The sequence below is a fragment of the Castor canadensis genome, chromosome 4 (assembly GCF_047511655.1).
Source record: "Castor canadensis chromosome 4, mCasCan1.hap1v2, whole genome shotgun sequence".
Lineage (NCBI taxonomy): Eukaryota > Metazoa > Chordata > Mammalia > Rodentia > Castoridae > Castor > Castor canadensis.
Genome location: NC_133389.1, coordinates 86,063,680 through 86,091,537, shown reverse-complemented (window position 1 = coordinate 86,091,537; position 27,858 = coordinate 86,063,680).

Genomic DNA, 27,858 nt, shown 5'->3' with positions numbered 1-27,858 from the left:
TACTACCCACTCCACCCCCTCCCTCTCCCCCCCACCCCCTCAATACCCAGCAGAAACTATTTTGCCCTTATTTCTAATTTTGTTGTAGAGACAGTATAAGCAATAACAGGAAGGGACAAGGGTTTTTGCTGGTTGAGATAAGGATAGCTATACAGGGTATTGACTCACATTGATTTCCTGTGCGTGGGTGTTACCTTCTAGGTTAATTCTTTTTGATCTAACCTTTTCTCTAGTACCTGTTCCCCTTTTCCTATTGGCCTCAGTTGCTTTTAAGGTATCTGCTTTAGTTTCACTGCATTAAGGGCAACAAATGCTAGCTAATTTTTTAGGTGTCTTACCTATCCTCAACCCTCCATTGTGTGCTCTCGCTTTTATCATGTGCTCATAGTCTAATCCCATTGTTGTGTTTGCCCTTGATCTAATGTCCACATATGAGGGAGAACATACGATTTTTGGTCTTTTGGGCCAGGCTAACCTCACTCAGAATGATGTTCTCCAATTCCATCCATTTACCAGCGAATGATAACATTTCGTTCTTCTTCATGGCTGCATAAAGTTCCATTGTGTATAGATACCACACTTTCTTAATCCATTCGTCAGTGGTGGGGCATCTTGGCTGTTTCCATAACTTGGCTATTGTGAATAGTGCTGCAATAAACACGGGTGTGCAGGTGCCTCTGGAGTAACCTGTGTCACAGTCTTTTGGGTATATCCCCAAGAGTGGTATTGCTGGATCAAATGGTAGATCAATGTCCAGCTTTTTAAGTAGCCTCCAAATTTTTTTCCAGAGTGGTTGTACTAGTCTACATTCCCACCAACAGTGTAAGAAGGTTCTTTTTCCCCGCATCCTCGCCAACACCTGTTGTTGGTGGTGTTGCTGATGATGGCTATTCTAACAGGGGTGAGGTGGAATCTTAGTGTGGATTTAATTTGCATTTCCTTTATTGCTAGAGATGGTGAGCATTTCTTCATGTGTTTTTTGGCCATTTGAATTTCTTCTTTTGAGAAAGTTCTGTTTAGTTCACTTGCCCATTTCTTTATTGGTTCATTAGTTTTGGGAGAATTTAGTTTTTTAAGTTCCCTATATATTCTGGTTATCAGTCCTTTGTCTGATGTATAGTTGGCAAATATTTTCTCCCACTCTGTGCGTGTTCTCTTCAGTTTAGAGATCATTTCTTTTGATGAACAGAAGCTTTTTAGCTTTATGAGGTCCCATTTATCTATGCTATCTCTTAGTTGCTGTGCTGCTGGGGTTTCATTGAAAAAGTTCTTACCTATACCTACTAACTCCAGAGTATTTCCTATTCTTTCTTGTATCAACTTTAGAGTTTGGGGTCTGATATTAAGATCCTTGATCCATTTTGAGTTAATGTTGGTATAGGGTTATATACATGGATCTAGTTTCAGTTTTTTGCAGACTGCTAACCAGTTTTCCCAGCAGTTTTTGTTGAAGAGGCTGCTATTTCTCCATCGTATATTTTTAGCTCCTTTGTCAAAGACAAGTTGGTTATATTTGTGTGGCTTCATATCTGGGTCCTCTATTCTGTTCCACTGGTCTTCATGTCTGTTTTTGTGCCAGTACCATGTTGGTTTTATTGTTATTGCTTTGTAATATAGTTTGAAGTCAGGTATTGTGATACCTCCTGCATTGTTCTTTTGACTGAGTATTGCCTTGGCTATTCGTGGCCTCTTGTGTTTCCATATAAATTTCACAGTAGATTTTTCAATCTCTTTAATGAATGTCATTGGAATTTTGATGGGAATTGCATTAAACATGTAGATTACTTTTGGGAGTATCAACATTTTTACTATGTTGATTCTACCAATCCATGAGCATGGGAGATCTCTTCACTTTCTATAGTCTTCCTCAATCTCTTTCTTCAGAAGTGTATAGTTTTCCTTGTAGAGGTCTTTCACATCTTTTGTTAGGTTTACACCTAGGTATTTGATTTTGTTTGAGGCTATTGTAAATGGAATTGTTTTCATACATTCTTTTTCCGTTTGCTCATTGTTAGTGTATAGAAATGCTAATGATTTTTCTATGTTGATTTTATATCCTGCTACCTTGCTATAGCTATTGATGATGTCTAGAATCTTCTGAGTAGAGTTTTTTGGGGTCTTTAAGGTATAGGATCATGTCATCTGCAAATAGGGATATTTTGACAGTTTCTTTACCTATTTGTATTCCTTTTATTCCTTCTTCTTGCCTAATTGCTCTGGCTAGGAATTCCAGTACTATGTTGAATAGGAGTGGAGATAGTGGGCATCCTTGTCTGGGCCTGATTTTAGAGGGAATGGTTTTAGTTTTTCTCCATTAAGTATAATGCTGGCTGTAGGTTTGTCATATATAGCTTTTACAACGTTGAGGAACTTTCCTTCTATTCCTAGTTTTCTTAGAGCTTTTATCATGAAATGATGTTGGATCTTATCAAAGGCTTTTTCTGCATCTATTGAGATGATCAAGTGGTTTTTATCTTTGCTTCTGTTAATGTGGTTTATTACGTTTATTGATTTTCGTATGCTGAACCACCCCTGCATCCCTGGGATGAAGCCTACTTGGTCATGGTGAATAATCTTTTTGATGTGTTGTTGAATTCGGTTTGCCATTATTTTGTTGAGGACTTTTGCATCAATGTTCATTAAGGAGATTGGCCTATAGTTCTCCTTTTTGGAGGTGTCTTTGCCTGGTTTTGGGATAAGTGTAATACTGGCTTCATAAAATGTGTTTGGCAGTTTTCCTTCCCTTTCTATTTCGTGGAACAGTTTAAGGAGGGTTGGTATCAGTTCTTCTTTAAAGGTCTGATAGAATTCAGCAGAGAATCCATCAGGTCCTGGACTTTTCTTTTTGGGGAGACTCTTGATTGCTGCTTCAATTTCATTTTGTGTTATAGGTATATTCAGGTGATTAATTTCCTCTTGGTTCAGTTTTGGATGATCATATGTATCTAGAAATCTGTCCATTTCTTTAAGATTTTCAAATTTATTTGAATATAGGTTCTCAAAGTCGTCTCTGATGATTTCCTGGACTTCTATGGTGTTTGTTGTTATCTCCCCTTTTGCATTCCTAATTCTACTAATTTGGGTTTTTTCTCTCCTCATCTTAGTCAGGTTTGCCAGGGGTCTATCGATCTTGTTTATTTTTTCAAAGAACCAACTTTTTGTTTCATTAATTCTTTGTCTGGTTTTTTTTGGTTTCTATTTCATTGATTTCAGCTCCTATTTTTATTATTTCTCTCCTTCTATTTGTTTTGGGATTTGCTTGTTCTTGTTTTTCTAGGAGTTTGAGATGTATCATTAGGTCATTAATTTGGGATCTTTCAAACTTTTTAATATATGCACTCATGGCTATAAACTTTCCTCTCAGGACTGCCTTAGCTGTGTCCCATAGGTTCCGGTAGGTTGTGTTTTCATTTTCATTGACTTCCAGGAACTTTTTAATTTCCTCTTTTATTGCATCGATGATCCATTCTTCATTAAGTAATGAGTTATTTAGTTTCCAGCTGTTTGCATGTTTTTTGTCTTTACTTTTGTTGTTGAGTTCTACTTTTACTGCATTGTGGTCAGATAGTATGCACGGTATTATTTCTATTTTCTTATATTTGCTGAAGTTTGCTTTGTGCCCTAGGATATGATCTATTTTGGAGAAGGTTCCATGGGCTGCTGAGAAGAATGTATATTGTGTAGAGGTTGGATGAAATGTTCTGTAGACATCTACTAAGTCCATTTGACCTATTGCATATTTTAGATCTTGGATTTCTTTATTGATTTTTTTGTTTGGATGACCTATCTATTGATGATAATGGGGTGTTAAAGTCTCCCACAACCACTGTGTTGGCGTTTATATATGCTTTTAGGTCTTTCAGGGTATGTTTGATGAAATTGGGTGCGTTGACATTGGGTGCATACAGATTGATGATTATTATTTCCTTTTGGTCTATTTCCCCTTTTATTTGTATGGAATGTCCTTCTTTATCTCGTTTGATCAATGTAGGTTTGAAGTCTACTTTGTCAGAGATAAGTATTGCTACTCCTGCCTGTTTTCGGGGGCCATTGGCTTGGTAAATCTTCTTCCAGCCTTTCATCCTAAGCATATGCTTATTTCTGTCAGTGAGATGAGTCTCCTGTAAGCAACAAATTGTTGGATCTTCTTTTTTAATCCATTTTGTCAAACGGTGTCTTTTGATGGGTGAATTAAGTCCGTTAACATTAAGTGTTAGTACTGATAGGTATGTGGTGATTCCTGCCATTTAGTTGTCTTAGTTGTTTGAAGGTTTGATTGTGTGTACCTAACTTGATGTTACTCTCTACTGTCTTGATTTTTCTTTTCCTGTGGTTTGGTGCTGCCTGCCTTTTCATGGTTAAGTTGGGTTTCACTTTCTGCATGCAGAATCTTTTGTAATGGTGGCTTTGTGGTCACATTTTGTTTTAGTTTCTGCTTATCATGGAAGACTTTTATTGCTCCATCTATTTTGAATGATAGCTTTGCTGGGTAGAGTATCCTGGGCTTGAAGTTATTTTCATTCAGTGCCCGGAAGATCTCACCCCACGCTCTTCTTGCTTTTAATGTTTCTGTTGAGACATCTGCTGTGATTTTGATGGGTTTACCTTTGTATGTTACTTGTTTTTTCTCACTTACAGCCTTCAATATTCTTTCCTTAGTTTCTGAACTTGTTGTTTTAATGATGATATGTCGTGGAGTAGTTCTATTTTGATCTGGTCTGTTTTGTGTCCTGGAGGCCTCTTGCATTTGTATGGGAATATCTTTCTCTAGATTTGGTAAATTTTCTGTTATTATTTTGTTGAATATATTACGCATTCCCTTCGCTTGCACCTCTTCTCCTTCTTCGATGCCCGTGATTCTCAAGTTTGGTCTTTTGATGGACTCAGTGAGTTCTTGCATTTTCTTTTCACAGGTCTTGAGTTGTTTAATTAATAGTTCTTCGGTTTTTCCTTTAATTACCATTTCATCTTCAAGTTCTGAGATTCTGTCTTCTGTTTGTTCTGTTCTGCTGGATTGGCCTTCTGTTTTGTTTTGCAGTTCTGTTTCGTTCTTTTTTCTGAGGTTTTCCATATCCTGGCAGTTTTCCTCTTTAATGTTGTCTATTTTTGTCCTGAGTTCATTTATCTGTTTATTCATGTGTTCTCTCTTTCACTTTGGTGTTTATACAGTGCTTCTATGGTTTCCTTTATTTCTTCTTTTGCTTTTTCAAATTCTCTATTTTTGTTGTCTTGGAATTTCTTGAGTGTCTCCTGTACATTTTGGTTTACCCTATCCAGTATCATCTCTATAAAATTCTCATTGAGTACTTGTAGTATGTCTTCTTTTTAATTATTCTTGTGGCCTTCATTGGTTCCTTTGTCATAGTTTATCTTCATTTTGTTGGAGTCTGGATCTGAGTTTCTGTTCTCTTCATTCCCCTCTGGTTCCTGTACTAATTTTTTGCTGTGGGGAAACTGGTTTCCCTGTTTTTTCTGTCTTCCTGTCATTGTCCTTGGTGTTGTTACTGTCCCTGTACTGTGTGCAATTAAGTATTTTCTAGCTTGTAATAATAACAATGGTAATATTTAGAATGGAAGGGTGAGCTGAGATGGAAAGCAAGAATTTAAAGAATAGGGGAAAACAAATATACAGACAGAGGGAGAAAACAGAACAAGGTTTCAGACAAGAAAGTTTCAAAGGTATAAACAGGGAGCATTAGTGTACTAATCGACAGTACCCTGCTTACTCTTTTAATCTTGACTTCCCTGGGCACTCAGCTCCTGATCCCCAGACACTGCCTCATGTCGCCATCAGTGTGTCCTGGATTAAGAACACTTTCATGTGGTAAGATAGGCAACCACAGAACTTACTTCACATTGTTTCCTCAACTGCAGTGATCACAGCTATTCATAGCCTGATGCCCAATACCTTGAAAACAGACACTTTATGTGTTTTGTACAATTTTGTTTTATGTTGATGGGCATTTTAGATCTTTGTTGTTCTTTGTCATTCCATACTCTTCTTCATATCTAGTGTGTATAAATTGGTCTTTTTCTTAAATTGTTTTGTTATTTCACATACTTTAATTTTTGAAGACTGACTTCTGTAGTCTTCAAAAACTATTCAGACATTTTAGTGTGATAGTTTTATTTTTGGTGAAACAGTCTTTTCTTTGTTGAGAAAGATTATATATATAGAAGAGTCTTACTGATGTAAACCAAAATATGTCACCCACTGACATTCAGACACTGGTTTACTTTTGTCTTTTAGAGTTACAGAAAACAGCTCATTATCTTCTGGGTGACAACCACTCCTCAGCATGGATGTAGTTATATGTGTACCTCACATTCTTCCATTTGCTTCAAGTTCTTTCTTGATAAAAGCGAGAGCACACAAGGGAGGGGTGAGGATAGGTAAGACACCTAAAAAACTAGCTAGCATTTGTTGCCCTTAATGCAGAGAAACTAAAGCAGATACCTTAAAGCAACTGAGGCCAATAGGAAAAGGGGACCAGGTACTAGAGAAAAGGTTAGATCAAAAAGAATTAACCTAGAAGGTAACACCCACGCACAGGAAATCAATGTGAGTCAATGCCCTGTATAGCTATCCTTATCTCAACCAGCAAAACCCCTTGTTCCTTCCTATTATTGCTTATACTCTCTCTACAACAAAATTAGAGATAAGGGCAAAATAGTTTCTGCTGGGTATTGAGGGGGGGAGCGGGAGGGGGTGGAGTGGGTGGTAAGGGAGGGGGTGGGGGCAGGGGGGAGAAATAAACCAAGCCTTGTATGCACATATGAATAATAAAAGAAAAATGAAAAAAAAAAGTTCTTTCTGCAAAATCTCTCTCAGATAATTCTTATTGTTATTATCTCATTGTTCTCTAACTTTTCGATCTCCCCTTATAATGTGACATCTAGAAGTGACACAAGGTAGGTAGTGTAATCTGATCAGCATAGAATACAGGAATTTCTTTTTGAGATTCAAACTATAAAAAAGCCATGGCTTATATATTAAAAAATATATTATATATTAAAAATATGTTTTATTTTAAAAGTTTGCTGTTCCACCTACAAACTTATGCTTGGTCCATGTAGAATAGAAATTATCAGATAATTTTCATGTTATTATTAAAGCTACTTAGTACAGTCAATGGCTTTTTAGAAACTTTAAGATTTTCAAGCCCTACTAAATATCTGTAATATATATCTTAAGATCTCATAAATGTACTGAAAGAAGTGATTCTACACAATTCCCTGTAAGTAGATCATCTATAAAAATTCAACATTCATCTAATATTTGCTTAGATTTTTATAATTTTAATTTTTATACAAGTTTTACCTATTATGTGAATACAGTGATATTGACCATAAGTTAGTGATTATTTTTAAAGATCTAAAAAGTCTTCACAAGCCTGTTGTTTCCTTTAGAATATGATTTATTCATGTTTATTTTTCTGACCCAGAATATCTGCTTTTGCACCTAAGTACTAAAAGTATTGCAAGGCTCTAGATTTTTAAGAGAAAATAGGCATATTACCAGGAGGCTGACATTGATTTTGTACAACAAAAGACTTCATAAAATTGTGTTCTGCTTCAAAAGGCCAATCTCTTTAACTGAACTATTCTAATAAGTAAGGTGACACTCTGTGAATATATACAATTTTTTGTAATGTACATTAACAATGCTTACATTCAGCAGAAACTTCGTCTGGATTCATTTTAAAATTTCTTCAATCACTTTATGTAACTATTAGTATAATGGTACTGATGTTCAAGAAAGAGTGTAAGAGTCAAGTTTCTTTTACTGATCAATCACACTAACACAAAATGAAAAAGCAAAAAATAAAAGAATGATAGATTTTGACATTTTTAGAGTAAGTGCTAATGGTGGCATAATATAAATTTTCTGTTCTGTATGATGTAACATTTGAATAAAATATTCTATCTGATAGAGAAAATGATACATTTAATTTTTCTTTATTGAAAATCATTTGGTAATGATATTTCCCCTTAGCTCTGTTTATAAACATTGTTTCCACCTATACCTGACTGAAACCTGAAGACCAGCACAAAGAAAGGAGTCCATGTGGTGGTAGTAGCATGAATAAAAACAGAATAAAGCAAGAGTTGTTTTAGGAACCATAGCCATGTTTTGGTTAATCAAATAATGAAGTGGGAACGGTGCTATGGTTAGCATGACAATTTTACAACTGTATTTTTAGCTTCTTGGTTCTTAATAATTTTACTCTGTGAGAAAAGTAAACAAGTATATAGAAAAATAAACTCTGAGATGTTCTTAGCAGGCTGGAGAATGCTGTACCCAAATTAGTGGAGTAAACTCTAGAGATGAGAAAAAAAAAGCTAAAAATAAAATGTGAGACTGCCCAACTATCCTAAAAATGATGACAGAGATTAAACATATAAATGAACATAATGAAGACAATGCAAATATATCCTATTAGTTATGATCCACCTGTGCGTTAAATGTTTTAGGTCAAGTTTTAATTATCAGAAGTGAATAACATTATTCAAAGAATATATTCCTGTGAAAGACAGTGCATTTTAAACTATGAGCCCACAGCCCAAAATGAAAGATGACTCAATGACTTTCATGTGCTTTCATTGTCACATTTCTGCAATGTAGTTTGTCCTATATTTTTCAGATATTAAGGTGGAACTAATTCTGTATCAGTTTAGATAACAACAACAACAACAACAAAAAACAGAGATTAGGAACTCAGAGTAATCACACCCTAAAGCAGGCTGCTAGACAACACATGTAGTACAAGCTGAGGCTATAACAAGTGCTTCTTCCAGCATTCAGGATCAGTTGTTCACCTGTAAAACAGTAGGAGGTTAAGAATCCTTCCAGAATATCACTTAGATAGGGTAATTGAAATTCTTTGCATTCACCAGCTCCCCTACTGTCCATCCTCTCCAGAGGAGGGCCTTTCTCTCCCACTGAAGAAAAGTGTTTAGAGACTGATCACTGTCTACAGTTCTTATGATCAGGGTTTAACTCTCTCCAGTCTGCCTGGAGCCCTTCCTCTATGGCAGTGCAAAGAAAGAAGCATTCAGAGACAGGAAACTGCACTACTACATGCACTGTGCCAAAGATCAGCATGACTGGCAGAATGATTAAGAGACCCTCCCAGGAAGGAAGAATGGGTATAGGAAAAGAATGGGTTATATGGGAATTGCTTGAAGCACAGTGACTAGGGGACTCTTAAACACCTAGCCAAAGAAGATGAGAGGGATCTTCAGGATAATCTCTGAAAATAAATAAACCACCAAAACATAAAACCAGCATAAGGCACTGGGAAGACAAAAGCAGCAAGGTATGCTTCCACTTGTTCAGAGGAACCACTGTCAGGTTATAACATCATCTTTCATAACAACTTTCTCTCTCCATTTGTGCTAGGGAGAGGGGAGGCACTGAGCTAGAAGGTAGTATACAAACAATATTTCTATCCCTCCCAATTTTTAACATTCCAAGGCTGAACATTTGAGATGAAAATGCTACATTGAAGTTCGGAGAACTGTTTTTCTTTTCTTTCTTCTTCTTCTTTTTTTTTTTTTTTTTGCAATGGACAGGCATATTAACCTCGGAAATAAGAATGTACATAGGACAGCAAAGGACAGAGAAACTAAAAGACATGCCCACAATTTCATTCAGTCAGAGCAAATCCTAGAGACCTTTTAAGAGGCATGAACAAAAAGAATATTAGTCTCTACAGATAAGCTGGGATTAAATCTAATTTGCAAAGTCCAACATCTGTGTAAAGAAAACTTTAAAAACCTTTTTGAGGGTACAATTGAAGACTTGAACTAAATAACACAAAGATGACAAATCTAAAGTGTTTTAAATATAACATGATCCAAATAAAAATATCTATAGATTTTTTCATATTCTTTGAGATAGAGGAAGGTTCATAAAGAGTACTTTGTTAGGCCACTTGGAAAAATGTACAGTGATACAATCACCCCAAAGATTCTGATAAAGAAAAGAAATAATCATCTTTAATGAACATTGAGATGTAACGCCCACCATCATGATTGCATTTTTGACATAACACAATAATATACTATATAGCTAAACAAATCAGCAAGTAGAATAGGAGGATCAAAAATCAGCCCAAATGCATACGGAAATTCAATGTATTTTTTAAAAACACCATAATTTAAGTAAAAAACAAATGAAAAACAAAAAAATTTGTAATTTGTATTATAAAGTTCTGTTTCCAGAAATAAGAAAAAGTGACATAATCAATAGAAAAATAAACAAAGGATAGGGATAAAAAATTCAAAGCAGTGAAAATATAAATGTATCTTCAATATGACAATACTTAGGCTCAATTTAATAAAGAAAGAAAAACAAAAATTATAATGGCATTTCTTTCTCCTTTATCCACATGACCAAAATGTTTAAGTCTGATAACATTGTGTTGTTGAGACTGTGAGGAAATATTGCCAGTGGGAATATAAATTAGTAAAATCCCTAAAGGAGAAATTTGACTAAATCTCTTTGATATAAAAACTCATATTGTACTTTTGACCATCAATTCAAATTCCTGTATTTTACCTACACTGATATTTTCACGTATCTGAAATAATAAATTTTAGCCTGCCTAACAGATACTGCTGTGTAGAAGTCACGTTATGCACTTATGTGATAGAGTGAATCACCATTGCTCTATTTCACTGAGAGTCAGCTATGCAGAAGAGCAGCTGTGTCCATCAAACCACGCTTTGAACATGTAAGCATCCCTGACTTCCAGGATAATCCATGGTGTCCATGTAAACCAGGTTTCACTGTACTCTGAATCCCTCTCAGCTCTTAGAAAGGACTTTTCAGAATAGGTGGCCAGGGATTGTTGACTAATGAGTGATAGATCAAAGAACAAAGTACATTTGTGATATAGCTGTATTTATTCTATTTATCAGTGCTGGAGCATTTAGACTGAAAATTAGGTTTGGTTGTGAAGTAAACTACTCTTCTGGCAATTTAAATTCCATAAAGAGAGGGATTCTTTACTGGTTTGTTATCAATGTATTTCAGGTATGTACAACATTGTCTTATTTAGAACAGGCAATAAGTAGCAAAGTGACTTGAGTAAATGAAGCAGGCATCACTTTGCTGCCTTTTTGGTGCTGTCATAACTTTTCTTTGACCAGATTTAATTCTGTTTAACACCTGGTTAATAAGTGCCCATGTATACTTCAGATAATCATTTCCAATTAATAGCTGAAGCTTCCCATTTGGGTCTATTTCACATGGATTTTTCTATTTAGAATACCTATTAATGCTATTCTTAGAAATTCCTGTTTAACTGAACTTATGAAAGGGTTTTTTTCTTCTACAAGTAAACATATATAAATATATAGATGTATATAGATTATATATGTAAAATATATATGTATTTATCCTTCCTATAAACAATACAAATATCAATATTTTTGCCTTTGAATTAGTTCTGGAATTAAGTCTCAATTTTATACATATAATAATTTTAGTGACTCTACAGAATTCATGAAAATATGATTTCTTAATAACAGTAAAGGACAAGGATAAAAATCTTAATTTTGCAGATTAACATAATAATTAAGAACATGAAATTTTCCCACAGCCTAAAAATAATTAGGAACAGTAATAAGTCTCTTTACAGGCTCCAGTGCTCTGTTTTAAGTGTCAGTCTCTTTCTCCTGGTACATTTGTTTATGGCTTCTGAGTTACTTGTTCGCTTAGCATATTATTTAAAGATCCCCCTAAGTAGAACATGGTGTCTGTTAACAATAAAAATTTAGAGGCCCATGGGATCAATACAAGGTCAAGTCTTTTCTGTGAGCATTAAGTAAGCTTCATATCTAGATAGTGTTACTGTTTTGAAGCCATTTTAGTCATGATGTGCTGGCTTTGTGAAAATCTTATTTGTTAGGAGAGCTCTATTTTAATGGCTACATTAAATATGATTGTCCCATCATTTAAGGATCTGTCATATTTTATGTCTCAAAAATGACAGCTTTTAGTGATTAAAGATTGGTCCAACTCCATTCCCTCAAGTCTTTTATTGAAATGTGGGTATTAAATAAATAAATAACATTTAAAACAATAAACTGGGAAATAAAAGTGCCTTGGAGGCTATTCTTCATTCACTGTCCAACTATAATTTATCACTATCCCTGGATTAGAAAACCTCTGTGCCTTGTTCTGGCCCACCTCCTTTCTGGTTGGTTGGATGCTACTCTTCTTTATATCCATAGCAGTCTGAGAAAAACATCACAACAGAAAGATAACACCGTAATGTGATCATTGTTTAACTTGTCTATCACATTTTATATGGAAATTGCCTTAAAGACAGAGCTTATGTCTTTCATTTCTTTGTCCTTTTTTTTTATTCATTTCTTTGTCTTTAGGTTTAGCACACAATATAATAAATAGTAGAGTCTCAAATAATCAATTATTTTAATTAAGTCTGAAAGTTCACAGTAAAATATATACAAATCACTGAATGTGAGAATGATAATAAAGATTGTATGTTTCTGCTAATAATTAATTTAACAATAAATTTTATTCTTAGTGAACATGCTGACATTTAAGTATCAACTTATTTACCAAATCATTGTAGCTAAAACTACATTTTTATTTCATTTCATTTTGAAAATAATAGCTTCTCCACAGTTTTGCCATGAAACTTAGTAGCCTCATACCTCTTAGGTATTGGTATATACTGTCAATTAGCAAGTGAAAATCTGTACATGCTACATCCCTGCTTTAAAGTAGCTATAGCATTACCAATGAAGAAAACCTAACTTCCACTAAAAATCTGTAGAAGTCATAATGATATATTCCTACACATCTTCCAAAATGGTCACTAATAAATAAAACGTTATCAGCATCCCAGAAACTTATGACCCTTCCAAACTATATCCACTCTTCCTCTCAAATAAGCAGTATTTTGATTTCTAATATCTGGGATTCCTTTTTTCTTTATGTGAAAAATACAAACGTGTTAATAGACATATAATATTTTATGTCATCCTTTTTTTTATTTATTCTTTTTCTTTTATTATTCATATGTGCATACAAGGCTTGGGTCATTTCTCCCCCCTGCCCCCACCCCCTATGTATTCCTTTATTACAGATCAGTAGTCATGGAAGTAGACACTATATATTCTTTGGCCTTTTTTTCCTGTATAAAATTCATCAATATTGTGGGTTGAATAGAGTAGTACTTTATTCCTTAAAATTGCTGTAGAATATCCTATTATCTGAATGCATCACAATGCATTTATTATTTTATTTATGAACATTTTATTTCCTTTCATGTTTGCTGTTATATAAATAATGCTGCCATATACCTTTTTAGAACATTTTGACACAGTATACATGTATTTATATTGACTCTATGCCATGTAGAATGTAAGTGCATTTTTTTCATTCTTGAAAAACAATTTTTTAAATAATTGAAATTATGAACAAGGGAGTAAAACTTAATATTGGTAAAACCTGAGGAACAAATGTATGGAATATATTAAGGTCTTCTACTAATTGTAAAATAACTAAAAATTCTGGATAGATGTGAGTGAGGATGCTACCATTGGCACCATGAATGAAGAATTAATTTGAAAAGTATAGAAGAAAAATCAAGATGTCTATTAAAGACACTGACTCAATGCTAAATTTATAATTTATTCCAAGACAATTTATAAACACTGCACTCAATATGAAGTTTGAACTTTCCACATATATTTCAGTTCACCCCCTCCAGTAAAAAAAGAACTTATAATTTTCCAAATTTTATGGATCAGAAAACCAAGTATCAACAAACTCAGGTAAAATACTCCCTCCCCCCAAAACATGGTCAGTCTAACTTACCTCAGTAGAAATTTATAAGCTAAAACATACACTGGGTAGAACAAGGGTTGGGGTAAGAAACCCTGTACTATAATTGATGAATTCTATAGGCTGAATGCAGGGATGCCTGAGAGTAATACAATGTATTTGATTGTGTATGTTTATATAAATATCTTAGGAATATAAATGTACTTATATATAAGAAAAATTGATGGCAGCAATAATGCAAGGTATGAGAGGGAGGAATTAGGGTAATTTAATTATTAGAAAATATAAACACTACCCAGGAAAGTATAGTGTCACGTAAAAGTAGGCTTGGATAATTGTAAATGTGTATTCAAACTCTGATATGGTTAGAAAGGAATGAAAACAGAATTGTTATATAGAATGCTCAATTAAAATCACAAAAGGTAGGGAAAAAAAAGACCAAGACCAAAACAAAGAACAAGAACAACAACTAATGGAAAATACTGGCAAGCATTCCATGAATGCCAATGGTCTAAATGCACCAACTAAGAGGGATTGTTAGAGTGGATCAAAAAGAAAAAAGAAAAATAAGACTTAGCTACATGCTATCTGTAATAAATGCATTTTAAATAAAATGAAAATATAAATTTAAAATAAATGGATAAAGAAATAAAAATAAATGGCTGGAGAAATATTTTTCATGCTAAACTAATGAAAAGAAAGGAAGAGCTGTATCCATTTCAGAAGCAACAGCACTCAAATAAAAACAAGTTATACTACACAAAAGGGGCATTACATAATGATAAAGGCCTCAGTTCTCCAAGAAGAAATAAGAATCCTTAATGTTTATGTACAACAATACAGCAATTGAACAATTGTTCAATAGAACTGTTAATATCTATGTATTAACCATAGAGCATTAAAATGTGAGGCAAAAACTGATAGAGTGGTGCGAAAAGTTGCCCAATAGTTAGGGACTTCAATATTCTTCTAGCAAAAATGATACCTGTTGAAACTATTCCACAAAGGGGGGAAAGAGGAGATAAAGGAGAATGATGGAGGGGGTGGATTCAAGTATAATATATTTGATATAAGAATTTTTATAAATGCAGCAATATACTCACACTCATCACACAATAAATAAATTATATAAATGAATACAACAGGAAAAAATCAGTATGAACCTAGTTGAATGCAATAGCATTATAAATCAAATGGATATAATTGACTTCTACAGATTCATTCATACAATAGATGAATATTCATTTTTCTTAAGCTTACATGAACATTCACCAAGACAAATCACCTTCTGGGTAATGAAAAATACCATAATATACTTAAAAAATGGAAGTCATACAAAGTATGCTTTCAGACTACAGTGGATTTAAACTATGAATCCATAAGGGAAAGGTAATTGGAAAACCCTAAATCACAGGGAGATGAAACAAAGCACTTCTAAATAAACTATAAGTTAAAATTTGAATGTGAATAGAAATTTTTAATTATTTTAAACTAAATAAAAATGCAAACACTACTTATCAATATTTGGAACACACAGCAAAAGTAGTGCATAGAGGGAAATCCGTAACATTAGCTATGCGAAACAAAGAAAGATCTAAAGCCAATCAATCATTTAAGGAAATGATTGTCACCTTAGGTAACTAGAAAAGGAATGCCAACAAAAATCCAATATAAGGAGGAGAAAAAAATAATAAGGATTAGATCAGAAACCAGTAAAATTGCAAATGGGAAATCAGTACAGAAAAATCAATGAAATAAAAAATAGCTCTTTGACAAAAAAATCAATAAAAATATTAAGCCTTTATATAGGTGAATAGAGACAGAGCACCAATTACATCAAAAATGAAAAAGAGATTGGGTGTGGTGGCACGTGCTTGCAATCCTAGCACTTACAAGGCAGAGGCAGGAGGATCATAAGTTCAATACCTGCTTGGGCTACATAGTGAGCCCCTGTCACAAGAAAAAGAAGAAGAAATATCAGAATATACCCTGTAGTTTTAAAAAGTATTATATGGAATAATATGAAAATTCTAGTTCCCCAAATGTGATAACCTAAATGAAATGTGCCAATTACTCAAAAAAAAAAAAAAAACCCAAAAACTTTAGTATCTGTTAAAGAAATGGAATTCATAATAACCTTCCAAAAATACAAAACACCAATGTCAGATAGAAAAGTTTTCTCAGATACTTAAACATTATACAAAATATTCCATAATCACTTTCAGAAATGGGAAGGAAAGATAATAATTTGTAACTTCTTCTATGAACCCAACATTACCTTATTACTAAAATCAGCAAAATATTACAAGAAAACTACAGACCAATAAATCTCATGAACACAAATGTAAGTCTTCAACAAATTAATGGAAAATCAAATTCAACAATGCAAAAAAAAAAGCACACATCACAAACAAGTTGATATATCCTGAGTGTACAAGGTTTTTTCAAAATTCAAAAATCCATCACATCAAGTAACTAAAAAAAAAAATCACATGATTGTATCAATAAATTCAGAAACAGCATTTAACTCCAACAACCAATCATGACAAAAATATCTGAATAAACTAGGATTTGGGGAGGGACTTCTTCAACTTAATGTATTTCTACACAAAACCTGTGGCTAACCTATTTAACTATGAGAAACTAGAAGCTTTCCACTACAATGAGAAGGTATGTCTCCTTGCACCATACCTTCAACATCACACTGGAATTCTTACTGATGTGCTCAGACAAGAAAATAAAGGTGTACTGATTGTGAAGAAAGTAAAATTTGCATTTTACCAAGGATTGCTCAATATCTAGGTCAAAAATCTGAAAGAATCAACCATAAAACTTTAGGAACTAATAAACTATTAGCTCAAGTTTTCAGAATACAAGGCTACCAAAAAATATCAGTAGCTTTTCTATATCTCAAAAAATGAACAAGTAGTATGTGAAATAAAAATGTAGTATCATTTAATTAGCACCACAAAAATAAAACACTTAGGCATAAATCCATTGAAATATGGATGATGCCTTTATGAGGAAGACTATAAACTCTGATGAAAGAAAAGAATAATTAAATGGAAAAATATTCCATGTTCATGTATCGGAATACTAAATGTTATCAAGATGTCAACTCTTCTCAACTTAATGAAATTTAAGTAAAAATCCTAGCATGTGATTTTGTGAACATTAGCAAACTGATTCTAAAGTTTATTCAGAGAGACAAAAGACAAAGCATACCTAAGAAAATATTTAACAAGAAATACAGAGTAAAAGGAATGACACTATCTTACTTTAAGACTTATAAAACAATAATTATCAAGACAGTGTGGTATTGGTCAAAGACTAAAATAGATCAACAGAAGAAAACAGAGAATCCAGAAATAGACCAGTACTCACCTAATGTTTGATGATGGATCAATGGAGTAAAGAGAATCACTTCAATAAACAGTACCAGAAAAATTGAATATACAAGTAAAGACAGATGTCAAACACTTTATAAAGTTATCCTGTAGCATTCTGGGGCTATGTACAGCAATCACTTCCTTCACAATGTAACTGTTTCTAATAAGCTAATTACAAATCAGTGTGCCTGAAATTAAGAGTGCTCTTCTCCTGTCAGGTTTTCTTTAGTAAGAAAGAAATATTTCTAAAAGTAACCATACTACATATTTAAAGACAAAGCAAGGAAATGTATACATATTTATCTATCAATGATACAAGCAAATTACATGTATAGTGGAGTTCAGATCAGAACTTCTTTTAAACCTTTATTATGTATTTTTCTACCTGTTAATATATTCACCCCTGGTTTAAAACGATGATAAGTACAAATGTTCTGCCTCTCGCTCTCGGTGTGTAACTATGCATGTGTGTACACATGTATAATGCTATCAATATCAACACATATAGTGCAGCATAAACATGAATGGTGTTCAGTTGACAGAAGCTGAAATTATACTTTTAATCATAAAGAAAAAACAAAGTGACATTGTAGGTTATTTGATTTCAAATGCCAATTCTTGGACCTTTTTTACATTTCACATTTCTAATTGAATGATGAGTCTTCACACCTGACAGCTACTTTGTGACCAACATTTGAAATGGATTTAAATAATAATGAGAAGTGAACTCCATATGTTCCTCCACATGTGTTCCTTACAGGGTCAAGTAGGGGCAGTTTATAAAGTACAATGCAGATGACATTATGGCTAACGAGATTTCTTTTACTCCAAAAGACGAAGCTCAAACACAAACAAATTACAAAATCCATTCAAACTCATCACAGCCTGAAAGCTGACAAAATCTAAAGCTAATTAAATGCCCATTTGACATAATTTTCTTTATCCAGTATCTCATTACTATGATCTGAGTTCCATTCCCTATGGTCATGAGGTACTCCCTCAAGTTTCTCTTTTCTCGTACTACACAGTATGAGAAAGAGAATGACAAGTGCAGAGATAGTCATCTGATATCAGTAATTTCATTTTACAAGAAGCTTTATGTTTTATCATTTTTATTTGATAGACAAATGTTTAGTCACAGAATTGAAATTAACCTTTATGTTTCCTTTTTTTAACTAAGGTATTTATTGGAATATAATCAAAATGGTACAAAATGATGTCAAATTTACTCTTTGGACAAACCAAATTTTGTTACGTATAATAAAATTCAATCTAGAATACATATGTATGCTTTTTTTGCTGTATGTTACTTTTTAAAATGTTTTTATTATTGTTGTATTGGGGTATTATTGTTGTATTGTTGACATTTACAAAAGTTCTTGCAATATATCATAGCTGAAATCACCCCCTTCTCATTCTCTTTTATCCCTGTTCACCCCATTTCTGGAATAGTTTCAGCAGGTCTCATTTTTCCATTTACCTGGAAAAATGTGTACAAAATGTTTCCACCATATTCACCTCCTACATGTTTTCCTATGAAAGCGTATACTGTGCACTAAAAAAGAAATCAGCTTATACAATAAGCAGAAATTTATGTGTCCTTGAAAAGTTTAATATCAACTAACAGAGAGGCACTTAACATTTACCTCCCAGGACAAACTCTGCAATCTCATTATTTATCCTCAGTGTTTTATTCCATCGGCTAGATTCTGAGGTTTGTTCATGGATCATAAATACCACATTTGATATGTTTTATTTCAATACATATTCCTCAAATAGTTGTTTTGTCCCTTACTTTTATCTATAAGGTGTACTTTCCATTTATTGGTAGTATAGCATAGCATAGTCTCCTCTCCCCCTCAGTGTGCTAAAACACCGCTTTTTTGCTTATTATGGGACAACTTGTTGAGAGAATCTTAGGTTTTGGTCACATAAAACTTAAAAATTTTCTGTGAGGGATTACTAGCTTGTATGTTTCTGACATCCCTATTGCTTTCCACATATTACTGCTAAATCCCACAAGAACATGATATGGTATGTATAATGCTATCACATTCAGAAATGAGGAAAACAAGATTGAGACTGCAGATAATTTACCAAACATATTATCCAAGTGATAAAATTGGAACTTCCATGAAGCTCTGAGTTTTCGAATGCCTATTAAAATATCATGCTTCTCTCTCTGATCCAAATAACTATTACACACCTGTAATGCTTGTAAAAAATGTTATATTTGAAGAAATTGTTCTGAAAGTTTCTTTGTAGAGAAAATGGTTTTGATAAATGTTGAGGAGTAGAAACCCACAAGTTTTGTACGACAGAAGGAAGAAATCATCTAGCTCAACAAAGAAAATGTGAAGTAAGGTAGATAGCTGGATAATTTCTGGGAACTTGGGACAGGGATGAGGGTTCAGTGATTGATGGAAAGTCTGAATAGAGGCTTTAGGACAAATCTACAAAATCTTCTGATGGTGGATATGTATCTTTACAGTGTTTTCAGTAAATATTAAGTTTTACTCTAACAATTTTGAAAATTAAAGCATGTGGAGAAATGCCAATTCCTGCTATAAAGATGGACAGCTATAAGAGATGCTGCCTGCAGATGTCATATCCACTGCTGAAATATGCTGAAAAGAGTCAGAAAGAGGGAATTATAAATTGTGTTGTTGAAACATTGAGTAACATTTATAATAATTAGTTAATATTTAACTGAGTCAGTTAGAATTATGTGAATAAAGGAGATGAATGAATCTTCTTTTGTAAACCCCACAACTTCCTCCCCACCCAGCACAACAATAAAGAAAAGAAAAGGAAAAAAAATGAATCTTTTAAGATCCTTAAAGAGAATTAAAACCATTTTGATATCTAAATGCCATTAATGATATTTTTTAAAAATTATGAGCAAATATATATAATAATCTATTTAGAAAATATTACAAAAATTGTTTCCATATTTTATTTTTCTTCCATGTTCTGTTTGATAAATAATTTCTTTCTGAAGAAATCAACACAAAATATGAATCTTCCAAATCCAGCCTAAGCTTTATGAGACATATTTATGCTCTATTTTGATTAGGAAAACAAGTATTATTTCACGATTGTCTCCAGCTAGGATTGCTGCATAGGCCCAAATGCTTAAAATTTAGCATACAAATCCAAAAGAAACCTGAAATGAGACACAATTTTAATTTTCTTTTACTTAAACAGATGCTTTCTATACCTCAGATTCAATGATAGCAAATATTTGAACACCTGAAATTTGTTGCATGTTCTATTAGTTTCCAGGATAAACAAAGGAAGAAATAGGCACAAATCTTCTTTCCACACTGCCAGGGAGGAAGGAACATGTACTCTGCTTCCTGGAGCCATCTTAACCCAGAGTGTCTAGTGTCAATGTGACCCCTCTCTGATACATTCAGATAATAGCTGCAGTGTGATTTAGATGTAGCTGCCTGTCTAAATCTAAAGAATCTGAAGAAAAATAAAACAGAAATCTAAAGAAGACATAAAAACACAATGTAATTGTAACAGCAGGCTGGTTCTAATATGTACTGAAGTAACAGGACTATTTTTGTATTGTTGAGTGCTCTTTTATATTCTGTTGTAAGAACAACTTTTAGGGAATTACATATAAAAACATTATTGCTATATTTTTCTTTATCATTCTAATGGCAGAAATTATGCCAAGAACAAAATATATTTCCAAAAGATAATAGTGGATAATCATTTCCTTTGAGAAAAACTATAATGAGGGCATGAAATGGAGAGAAAGTATATATTCATTCTTTTGGCAAATATTTCAATGCACAGAAAATTTGGGACCATTAATCTATTTTTATGACAGGCTTAGTCTGGACTATCATGGGATTTGGAGGATGTCATATCTTATATTGGTTATTTTCTCCAGAAAGAAAATTACTCATCTGGTGGAATACGGAAGAATACAAATTGAAAAGTGCAAATGTACCCTGCCAAACCACAAAGAGAAGCATTTCTCGAAGCAATTTCTGTAAATATCCATTTCCAAGCACCATCTGATCCAATTTCTATAATTAATTAGCTTTGTAGGGCTATGCTTAGCAGGCACTTGCTTTGAGAGGAAATCAAAGTAACTGAGATAAGCTGAAGAATCATCATCATCATGGCTGATCTATTCTATTAATGTCAACTTTTCTATAGTAAAGCAAATAAGTATTTCTAAAGTCACAACAGTGGATATGAAGAAAGAAGTAGTTAAATAAAAAGGATAAATATCAGTTAATGAACCAAAGATCGAGGGTTAAGATAAGAAGTTAACATCAGAATGTCCCTCAAACTGTCATGCAAATAAAGGTTTTTCTATCCTTGCTATCATATTAAGAATAGAAACTTTTCCTCTATCAGATATATTATATTTGCCTATATATCTAGATGAGGTTTGGGATCTTATCTATTATACATGCTTATTATCAGATAAAATGTCTAAAAGAGAAATCTAGGGCAATGAAAACAGATACAATTTCATTACTAAGTAGTCTATATTTTTCCAAAGAACTTAAAAAAATCTTTAAAAATAATTGTAATTGATAGCATACAATTCCGTATAAGGAAGAGTCTTGGGAAAAGTTGCAAGAATCAGGACTGAATTTAGCTAAAGATAGTCTTAGACCAGTGCTGACAATAGTGGAAAATATTGTACCTTGTCTGAGCCAAGTTTAGAAAGTCATTAACTAGGCAATGATGACTACAAAACTCAGGAATTAGTCGGGAAAAGATTTGTATTAGTCTTTGTCAAATGTCCCACCATGATTTTCCTATAAAATAGTAAGTTAAATAGTGAGCCCTAGAAAGATCCACCCATGTCTAGATCTTGAAAACTGTGAATGATTACATATTTGGAAGAGAGCCTTTGTGGATGTAATTAAGTTAAAATCTTGAGAACACGGTCATCTTGGATTACCCAGATGAGTCTTCCCTAAGTCTTATGACCCATGCTATAGAGAAAAAGAAAAGACTCAGACAGACAAGGAGGGGCAATAGGAAGATAAAACACATTAGAAGACTGCAGCTACAAACCAAAGAATGGAAAAGATTGACTCTATCCACCAAAACAAAGTCACAGGATGATTTTCCCAAAAATGTTGGGAGAGTGCAACCCTCCTGATACCTTGGCTTCAGAATTTTGGCCTCCATAATTGTGAGAGAGTGAATTATGTTATAGTAAAGCACACAATTATGGTAATTTGTTACAGCAGTTCTAGGAAATTAATACAGCATATCACCCCTAAAGTTTAATAGTAAATAAAAATACTTCAAGGAAGGCACTTTTGGTTAAAAAAAGTCTTTCCATTTATTTAACTGTTTAAAACTATTAGGAAGTCTCAGCTGCAAAATATGGTAACATCTGTAAATACTGTCTGAGAGGGGAGAAGAACGCCTGGCTTTGGCAGGATAAGAAAGCAGTTTCAGATGGGAGAGTACAAGCATGCTGAAGGCAGAATAGACTTGAGTGAGAGAAGAGATTTTGGGGAAAAATGGATTCTTGGGATATGCCATGACATAATGAGTTCCTGGAGAAGACCACAGAAAGGGACATAGGTAGATTCTGGTTATAGCCAAATGGCTGAGTCACTGACTGTTTCTGGTCCACACAGAGAAAGCATCCCTGGCTTCCACATAAAGATGACATAGGATGCAGGAAACCACCTGAGAGGTTAGAGATGAGCTGATAGAATGTAAGAACGGTGCCACTCTCTTTCTCAGTATGTGTCTTTCAAATCTTGTAATGAATCTTTAGAGCCTTGATTTTTTGTTGCTTGTTTTGGAAGAATGTAGAAGTCATAGTGTTTCCAATTTTCCTAGATATCCCTGTGTTTACTTCAACTGCTTCTTTGACAGAGGTAAATAGTAAGACCTGGTGTTTTTAATTCTCTCCACAGTGTTCAGCATGATTTAACACTTGACAACCACTCTAATATATCAAGAAGATTGTGCTGTATGAAATATTCTTTCATTCAATAACAACAATTTCATTGCTATTTTATGGAGCAGGTGCCATGGGAAAAGTCGTGGTGACATATTGGCATCATTTGGATTTTCCTAATATGAGAATTCCCCAGCAGTCCTGAATCATAGCAGATGTCAGACATAGGTCTCTGACTACCCCTCTGCCTACAATTTTCTACCTGTAAGTCAGAAGAAAGAATAAAGATGAGAGAGAACATTCAGTGATAAGAGAACAAAATAAAATGTTTCGGTACACTGATGGATTTAAGTCAGCTCTACCATTTGCTTGTTGTACAATATGAGAGAAGTTTCTTACCTGAATAGAATTTCAGTTCTATGCCAGTTAAGGACTATAATCAGCTGCCAGAAATTAAACATGTATGGGTTTATTCTTGCTCCTAAAGTAAGGATGACATGAAAGTCCAGGGCTAGTAGGGAAGCTTCAAAAAAATCATATAAAAACCTGGTCCTTGTATCCACCAATCTACTTTCCTTAGGAGTTGGCTTTGTTCTTATTGCCATCTCAGGCCCATGCAGGCTCAGCCATCACATTCACTCTAGGGAGGAGGCTGAGAAAGTGTGCACTGGCACAGGAAATGATGGAAAGGGATCTGCTATATGTCTGAAGTCTCCCCAGGGAGCTTTTTTAATGGTTGCATATGTTACTGCCTGCCTGGAAACGATGAAAGTTAGAAAAGGCCATCCTTTTCTGGGCACATGGTCTACTGAAAAACAAGAAGTTTCTATTGCTAATAAAATTTTTTGAAAGCCATCCAATAAATGAATTATTGAGTAAGGTTCACTTCTAATTCACCAAAATCAGTCTTCCTTGACAGATACCAAATATGTTTTCTGTATGAACTTTTTTGAATCTTTTGCCATTGATCAGGAATATCTGATGCCATATACTGTCTTCTTTTCTTCTAGGTACTGATTTTGAACAATGATCCCTATCCTTTTTCCTCCTGGTATGCTGGCATTCATTTATTCACTTGTTCAACATGTATGGTGATTCTGGTATGTGTCAGGTTCTAACTTGAGTAAGTTTCAGTTTCTACTACTATAAGAAACATAAAATCTGCTAGGCGAGACAACATAAATGAACACATACTCATGCAAAAATAAGCAATTGGAAAACTGCTGAAAATGTGTCACCATAATCTAATTGTACCCAAGACAAAAAGGAGCCACTAAGATGGGAACAGTCAAGGAAAGTAGCTCAGAAATCTCTGTCATGCCATTTTCATTTACAACTTCTCTCCTCCCCAGGATAAACTTATTCTCAATTTTTACAGTAGCCATTTAATGACCTCGTTAAAACCTTATGTAAGTGCAATCATATTATATTTGTTAATTTTTGAGGCCCCTTTTGATCAGTGTTTTATTTTTGAGCTCCATCTACGTTGATGCTTGCAATTGAAGCTTGTTTTCATTGTATTTTAGTATATCCTTGTAGGACTGTGCCACAATTAATTTATTCATATTGATAGCAATGGAAATTTTGGAAATTTCCAGTTTGAGAGTACTATAAATCCTATTCCAATAAAATATTCATAGATTTTTGTGAATATATATATATACATATGAATTTATTTATATTCGTTATAAGGAGAAATATTAGAGCACATCATATGCATATTTACTTTTGTATTCAACAATTTTCCAAAATAGTTACATACATTTTATATAATTATATATATACACATATATAATCTCTAGATATACATACCTCCATTATGCAAGAGTTTTGATTGGTCCACAGCCTCACTAACATACGATATTGAATTCAATCACCTTAGTTACTGATTTTCCCCCAACACTCTGTCTTTCACAGTCTTGCACATCACAGTAAGTGACATAGCTGCATTACTCATCTGTGTGTTTGCATTGATTTCCCTCTCCATTTCACTCTCTAAATTTAATAATGTGCAAAGACTGAAAATTTCTAAACGTCTTGCTATTGTGGCAGCTTCCCTTCTCTCCATTGCCAGTTTCCTAATATGAAAAAACACCATTTCTCACTTGGTCAACCACAACAACTTCTTAACTAATGCCCCACTCATTTTGCTTCCTCTAATCCATTCTTCAAACAACAGCTTATGATATGATTTCAAAAGTAAGTTGAACTCTTTCACATTCCTGATTAGAAACACTCCATGTAAATTGTTCTATATCATAATATTTGTGAGATTCAAGTTTTTGGCTGAATAATCTTTTCATGGCTGCATAGCATTCATTTTATAGACATCCCATATTTTGTTTATTGGCATGTAGATAGATATTTACATTATTTTTATCTTCAAGCTATTATGAAAAGAGCTGAATGTTTGAGCACATTACCCTACATGAAAGCATCCAAAAACAAAAGGCCACATATTGTAGGATTCCATCTACACAAAATATCCAGGATAGGCAAAACTAGACAAAATGTAGATTCATAGTTTCCAGAGGCCTTGAAGAGGAGGAATGGAGGGTATCTACTTAATGAGTACGAAACTTTCATTTAGGGTATTAAAAAATCATAGAAGTAGATAGATATAAGTGATTCACAGTTTCTGAATGCCCTAAATCTTGCTGAGTTATATATTCAAAACACTGGATTTTATACTATGTTCATTTTTCTATATTTAAAAAGTAAATTATAGTGATAGAACATAATTCTGTAAATACACTAAATTCTATTAAACTGTACACTTTAAATGTGTGAATTTTATGATATGTTAATAACATATTAATAAAGCTACTTATCTAAAAGCCCTGCATATTATTTCCATTTTATTTCAATTAAATTCTAAAGTTCCCATCTTGGCCAATCTTTTAATCTGTTGATCTCATTTGGAGCCATTCTCTTCACATTAACTAACAAGCCTTTTTGAATCTCCCTTTAGTTCACGTAACCCTTGTATTTTTCTGACTCAGGGCCCTGTGTGTTTGCCATTCCCTATGATTAGAATATCACTTCTCCTGGTTCTTCTATGTGGCTGAGACTCTCCTATCTTGTAAGTTTCACTTTAAAATTATCTCTGTGGACAGAACTCCCTCACTGTACAAAGAGCCTTAAATTCTGCCTCTTGCATTCACACATATTCTGTTTCTCTACCATGACCCAGACTACATCAACTTCACACCTCGATTCCTAGTCTATGATAGCAAACTTATGTGTTTACTAATTTAACATCTGCCTCTCCCTCCCTAGAACATAAGTGCCACAAGAGTGGAGACTGTGCCTAATACATTCATCATTAACAGGACCTGGTATATAGTAAATGCTTAAGAAATATAGAATTTATTTACAAATTAAACTATCACTGCATGCTTTTCAGTTGTCTACACTGGAAGGTGAAACCTCAACAGATGCTTTGAATAAAAGTACTTCAGACATGTAATGGAGAACTCTTATGAGGCCTGACCTATTTAGAACTCCAACAAATATTTCTTGAAAGGGTGGTATTGGAAGTGCCTGATGAGTGTCTTAAATTCAGAATGTAAAGGATTTTTTTTATCCAAAAAGTAATATAGTTTTCAATTTGCATTTCTTAATAATATAAAATTTTGTTCTTCAACATCAGTATTATCATTAACATATGGTCACTGTCTTTTCATTCTATTTCCAAGGTGACATAGCTAAGTTTGTAACTACTTAAATTATAGATGCCTTTTGATACTTTTACTGTTAAACTACTCAGTATTCAAATGGAGGAAAAAATGGATACCAATAAACCTCAGCTAATTTCTAGACACATTGCAAATCCTTCAGTCTCTCTGTGACTGGCTTTTATTAAAGACAGCAATTGAACTATAGGAGAGCTGGAGGACTCTGTAAGTTTCCTTGACTTCAGTGACTTCTGCCACTGAAGTAAATTTTAATTTACTTTCATAAAGTAAATTTGAAATTGTCTGACATAGCAGACAATTCCATTTTAATGGGAGTTATACTTTTTTTTTGTTTGTGCAATTTCTTATTTATTATCAGTTTATTTTTCAAAACGTCATATCAAATCAAAATGTATCTTAATATCACAGCATTCTCTGCCATTATATTTGCAAGGAGATATACTTCAACTTGAATCTGATATGAGAATTTATACACACTGTTAATTAAATGAACCTTATAAATTGTAGACTTCATAGTTTTATATGCTATCCTAGAGATGTTTGTATGAAGACATGCAACTGTATGTCAAGATTTGGGACAATATATGCCAAATGTAGCAGTTTAGTTGAAAACACAGCTGCTAAAAAAAGAAGGCAAGAAAATTATAGGGTGTAAGAAGCAAATTTAATGTGTTTGGAATAGCTCTAAAGATGTCTCCACAATCTGCAGATCCTCCTTATTGTGGGAATGAGAAGTTTAGGATAAAACAGTGCAAAGAATATTTGGTAGTATATACTCTTACTGTGAAAGCAATCTAATGAAAGAATAAAGAAAAGATATGAGAGGTTGGAAGTACCAAAAAAGCATGAGTAATTTATCTTGAATCAATGGGAACACTTGTATAAAAAAAAACAATGGAAAAGATACATAGATGTTTTTCCTCATATGTAAAATTGCTGTTTTATTTCTTACTGTTCATGTTGTAGTCATCCTATCTCTTTCTCAAGACTTTATAATTATCTCCACCAACAGAAATTGCACACTTTCTGCAAAGAACAGTGGTC